Source organism: Bos grunniens, chromosome 4 (genome assembly GCF_055505025.1).
Source record: "Bos grunniens cultivar Pamir isolate PY7600 chromosome 4, Bosgru_T2T1.0, whole genome shotgun sequence".
Classification (NCBI taxonomy): Eukaryota; Metazoa; Chordata; class Mammalia; order Artiodactyla; family Bovidae; genus Bos; species Bos grunniens.
The window spans coordinates 65,692,657-65,698,742 of record NC_141168.1 but is presented as its reverse complement, the minus strand read 5'-3'; the positions used below and the strand labels follow the sequence as shown (position 1 = coordinate 65,698,742).

Here is a 6,086-nt window from a genome sequence, read left to right as displayed (position 1 = left end):
GTATAGCACAGGGAACTATATTCAATACCTTGTAATAATCTATAACGGAAAATAATCTGAAAATATATATACATAACTGAATCACTTTGCTGCACATTTGAAACTAACACAGCATTGTCATCAATGATACATCAATAAAAATAAATAAATAAAATTGCATGTGTCCCTTCTATTAAGCTACAAAATAAAACAGAACAAATATACTTGTAAGTTCTCTGTATACTCTTCTCTGATCATACACACTGTGCCATCCATTCTCCTTTCTCTTCCTGTTACCAATATACTGAATTTCATGTTTACTTCTGTGCCTGTATTTAAATCACAACTAGATTGCATGAGTCCCCAAACAAAATATATTATTTAGCTTTATTGACAACTGATACCAGGCTTCCCAGATGGCACTAGTGGTAAAGAATCCTCCTGCCAATGCAGGAGACACAAGTTTGATCCCTGGTCAGGAAGATCCCCTGGAGAAGTGAATGACAACCCACTCCAGTATTCTTACCTGTAAAATCCCATGGACAGAGAAGCCTAGGGTTGCAAAGAATCGGATACAACTGAGCTACTGAACACACATAACTGATGTCATACAGTAAAAATTTTTTGTAACTTACTTTTCCCCCTTAATATCTTGCTTGTTAGATTTATTCCTGTTGATACTTACAGCTGTAGTTTACTTCACTATTGTGCAATAGTTAAATATATGACATTTTATTCTTCTTTTCTCCATTGATAGACTTTTAGGGTTTCTAACTTTTTACTTTTACAAATAATACTATTTAAAACACTCTTATACACATCTCCTTGGGTTCATCTGTACGAGTTTCTCTAAGTGCATGCCTAGGAGTGGAATTTCTGGGTTCTGGAGTTTATGTATCTTCAACTCTACCAAGGTATTGTCAAATTTCTCCCCAAAGTTCTCATACCTATTTACATTCCTACTGATAGCTAAGTTCCCATTGTTCCACATCCTTACTGGCTTTTATTACTGTCACATTGTTTGCCGATCTGATGGGTAGGAAATGGTGTCTCATTGAGGTTCAATTTTGCATTTTCTTTAGACTGAGCTTTCTTTCATGTATCTATTAGCTGTTTGAGTTTCTACTTATGTCTATTTTCTTTTATAATGTAACACATACTTTCTTAAAATTAACAATGAAAGAATAAGTGGAAATATAATAATGTTAATCTTCTCCACCACCCTCAGACTTTCTCCCCATCACCCCCAAATCCATAGCCATATCAAAACAGATCAATCCTGTCTTTGGCCTGGCTTTTATTTGAGCCTCTGTGTATGCATTCCCCTCTGCTTGACTGAGCCTCCACAAACTCTTTCGAAGTATCCTTTCCTGGCCCTTCTGTAGCATTCCTCTACTAATACATGATGCACTTCATGTTTGAGTGACTTATTTTTATGATTATTCCATCCCTGCTTTTTCTACTGCCCTGCAACCAGACCTTAACCTCCTGAAGATCAGGGGTCAAATACAACTAGTTTTTGCTTTCCCAGAGCTCATCATATTGCTAGATATTAGTTAAATTTAACTTCATGGAAAGTTTACCAAGATCCTGGGGGGTAAAATGTGCCAATTCCACAGCTGCTCCTTGGTGGCCCAACAGCAAATCTGCCTAGAGCTATCTAGTGATGCTACTGAAATCTAAGGTTGAGTGGTTAACCTATTCATAGAACTAAGATTGTTCTAGAGTAGTGGTTCTCAGTCTTGGATTCTCATGCAAATCACTTGGGGAGATTTAAACAATACTAATGCCTGGCTTCTAGCTCCAGGGATTCACATTTAATTGGTCAAGTATACACCCTTAGAACTAGGATGGTCAGAAGAGACCCAGGTGATTCTAATGTGACCAGTTCCTAAAAATGCTATTGTTGTAAGGGCTACTAATAGAATTGGCTAAAGAAGGAGCTACTTTTAGCTTTAATACCAAGAAACCCTATACTGCAGGTGAGGGAAACATCTTAGAGTGGTTGCAGGTGTGAACTACTGCTCTCCTAATGACTACCATTAGCCACTGCTATCACAGGAAGGGGCTTCCCTTGTGGCTCAGCTGGTAAAGCATCTGCCTGCAATGTGGGGGACCTGGGTTTGATCCCTGGGTTGGAAAGATCCCCTGGCAATGGGAACGACTACCCACTCTAGCATTCTGGCCTGGAGAATTCCATGTACTGTATAGTCCATGGGGTCGCAAAGAGTTGGACAGGACTGAGCAACTTTCACTTTCATCGTAGGAAGGGCTAAAGGAAGGTGCTGCCCTTAGATGGTCAGAAGATGCTCTTCACGTAGTACCATCTTCTTGAGGATGCTATAAATACAACACTAGGGAGACTTCAATACACCCAGGTTTGTTTTCCTCCTTTCTGTTCTAGCGAACAACACATAGCAATGAGGGAATACTAGAAATCATATGACTTTTCTGGTGGCAATTTTATTATGAAATTCAAAGACTATCTGAAGGGTTATTTGAAACAAAAGAGACTGAATCATAACTCAACCTTCAGCTTTTTAAAGTGGATGAGTTTGAAGAAATTTAAACACAAAGTGAAACATGAAATATCCTATCCTGTAATGTCCAGATTATGTTTTATTTACTCATTGACTTTATCTGTTTCTTTACCTAACAGATGGGGCAGGAAAGAGATGTGTTAAAGGGTGAGTAAAGTGGTAGTCATACCATGTTCTGGTTGTATATTGCAGCATAGAAAACTACTTCAAACATTTAATGGCAAAAACAGCGGCTTAGTATTATCTTTCATGGTTCTGTATGTTGACTGAACTCACCCGGGTGGTTTTCACTGATGTCTCCTGGGTTTCAGTCTGTTGGATGCTGAACTCAGCTGGAGTCTGAAGGCTGGACTGGGCTGGATATTCAGACGACTCACGCATAAGCTGGCGCTGCTGGGGCGGACCCTGTCAGCTCAGAGCTCAGCGAGGACTCAGTGGGGGTTGTTCACAGAAATGCCGACGGACACGTGGCCCCTCCGCATGACTCGGTTTTCACAACGTGGTGGCTGAGTTCTGAGACGGAATGTCCTTGGCGTGAGCATTCTAAAAGGTCGAGAATGGAAGCTGCCAGTACTTTCTAGATCTGGGCTCAGACTCCCCAGAATGTAACTTTTGCCTCATTATACTGGTCAAAGCGGTCACAGTGTCCACCAAGTTTCAAGAGTATAGAAGATAACTTTATTCCTTGATGGTGGACTGTCCAAGGCGCATTCGAAGCAAGCAAGGGACCATCTTGGGAAACAATCTATCACACCACAGCTCTATTTTTAAGTTTTTATTTCTGTTAATAATTTGTCCAGTGGAATGTCCCAGAGTTATTGAAGAGTTCGCTATAAATGGTGAAATACTATATGTCATTAAGACAGTATGTAAATTGTGATGTGATGAGTTGCCTTCATGTTATGAAATCAGAAACAGTAACTTCAGAGTTTTATCTTGAGATTAGTTTTGATAAGTGAAACTCCAACAGATGTTTTGTTTATTTAATGGAATTATTTAGAAATTATTTTGCCTTTTCAAAAACATTATTAATAAAAATTATGCTTATTACCAGCCTTTAAATATTCGGTACAATATTTAGCACATTATGATGGCTGCATTGCTTTTTTTTAATGTGGGAAGGGGAAAGTATGGAATGTTTGATGGAAAATTCAATTTACTACAAATATATTATTTTCAAAGATGAAATAGTGACTTAACTAGTTCATTCTTATATCTTTAGAATCATAAACAGTGAAGTTATGGAATGGCCTCAAACATACATTTTTTGGGGTGAAACTTAATATGCATATACGTATATTATCAGAGGTATGTCTTCTTGGTATGTAAGAACAAATTTGTTGGATTTATTAGACCAATACTTGCTCCATGTAGTCAACTGACTAGTGCTCTGGTATTTGATAATTGATGGGAAGCTACAAAATTCCCACATAACTTTATGTTGTGATAAGGCTGGAGTATGAAATGTATAATTGTTCAATGGGCATTCATACTTGCTACATTTTTTCTGTTAAAAAAATAGTGTAAATAAACTGTATGCTCTCTTTTTCCCACACCATATCTATCTTGTTAATCCCTCTGACAAGCTGAGGACATTTTTGTCAGTATATGAAGAGATGGAAATAGCATCTTTGGCTATAAATGTGTCAAAATGACTGTGGTTTTAAAAATGGCAGTTTATGGGACAAGGGGTTATTCTCTAAAGTAGTATTTAGAATAATCTGGGAATTGGGAGTAGATAGGTCAAGAAGTCTTTTGATATATTGCAAAAAGATTGTCATTTAAAAAAAAACAAGTTGATTTGTAAGGTCTGGAAAGTCACTGTGGGAACTGGAGGGCTCAATCATAAAAACAACAAAATGGGAAATACTTTGGCTTTCACGTTATCATATTTCATTTCTTCCTCCAGCATAAACAGATTTCAAACTTTAATGAAGCACTTTTGTTATCATACCTTGCATCGGGTACCCCTTCATGGGACACCTTTGGGAATACCTAAAAGTGAGATGCCATACAGGTGCACAAATTCAAAGGTTTGAATTTGCTCCATCCTGTTTTCAGAAGAGAAGAGACAGAAGCAAACTTACTGGTAACATATGACATTTGAATATCTACTACAAAAATTAATCCCATTAAAATCTTTGATAAAAAATTAATGAACTGGCAGAGATGAACATTCCCTAATTAATTTAAAGTGGTCCTTGCTGCTGGAGGATTGGTGTATAAACTCGAACCCAAAACAAAATTTAAAGTGGGCTAAATTAGTTTGAAGAAGTATTTACCTTTTTAAATTTCTAAATTTGTGAGAAAGTATCAAGGTAAATTCTTACCTCTTTCAAGAGTGCAGAGAGAGATAGTCCATGATACATGAAGCAAAATTCTGGAACTGAAATGATTTCTTCTGGCTAAATCTTAGTCACGTGCATCAGTAGACAGTTTTTCCCTTTGGGTCTGTGAGAAAAGTATGAGGCTTTTATGTATGTGCATCTATAGAGAAAATGTCAAGACTCATTTAAAAAGCAACTTCATGCATTCATTTGTTCATTCATTCGTTAATTTATTCATCTATGTATTTCTGAGCAGTTATTAATGGTAAGCCGTTTTCTAGGTGATTGAATACACCACTGAACAAAACAAACATTCCTGCCCTCATGGAGTTTATATTCTAGCAGGAACTGGAGGTAAGTGTTAATAACTCATTCTTTCAAAATGGTAGGTTGGAAAAGAAAAACATGGCTTATGCAGATTAAGGTAAAGATATTTGCAGTAAAAACAAGAAAGAAAGTCTCTAACCAAATATTCAGTTGTGTACTGAAAACTAAAAATGCCTCATTCATCTGATGTTCTCCTACTATTCTCCATTTCTCAGTGATGTTTGCTTCTGTAAATTTTATACAGCTTTGTAAATATGAACCATTTTTCCTTGACTCTAAGAGGTCACCAACTGTAAGAGGCTCTTTTCAAATAATAATATTTTAGCAAAAGTATATCAATAAAAAACACTGCCAATAGTGACCAGACACTACCACTGATTACAAGACACATTTCAGGGGAAAAATGAGCTTCTTAAGTTTTAACAAATGCTGTATATGTAACTTGAGTACCCTCATGGTCTAACTTTATTTTGTGTAGTATAAGGAAGTCGAATCCCCTTGTTTTGAAGAAACTCCAAACTCTTTCTCCATATTGCATTGTTAAGTACCTCAAGCCATCTTGACCTCCCTGCTATTAGTAATAATGTATTTAAAGCTTCCTGGCTACTTCCTGACACAAGTAATGACTTTTCAACTATCTTTATAGGCTGGCAGCTGGGACCTACTAACTTTCTCCAGAAAGCTTTCTTTAATCTCCTTGGTTTTCTAAGTCTCAGTGCCCCAGCTCTTGGTATGTTGTAATAAAAGCTATAACAAACCTAGGCAGCATATTAAAAAGCAGAGACATTACTTTGCCAATAATGGTCTGTATAGTCAAAGCTATGGTTTTTCTGGTAGTCATGTTTGGATGTGAGGCTTGGAAAATAAAGAAAGCTGAGTGCCAAAGAATTGACGCTTTTGAGCTGTGGTGTTG

The 6,086-nt window shown here is 37.1% G+C and overlaps 2 long non-coding RNA genes across 2 annotated transcripts; one reads left to right on the top strand and one right to left on the bottom strand.

The window, feature by feature from the left end:
* Positions 1-2,000: 2,000 nt before the first annotated feature.
* On the top strand, positions 2,001-3,581 carry LOC147374280 (uncharacterized). The gene is made up of 3 exons (XR_015162582.1): positions 2,001-2,357; positions 2,639-2,666; positions 2,831-3,581. It is a non-coding gene; the product is annotated as an uncharacterized LOC147374280 (long non-coding RNA).
* Positions 3,007-4,966, bottom strand: LOC147374279 (uncharacterized). Its single transcript, XR_015162583.1, has 2 exons — positions 4,850-4,966; positions 3,007-3,062 (listed from the first exon to the last, which is right to left on the bottom strand). It is a non-coding gene; the product is annotated as an uncharacterized LOC147374279 (long non-coding RNA).
* Positions 4,967-6,086: the final 1,120 nt, after the last annotated feature.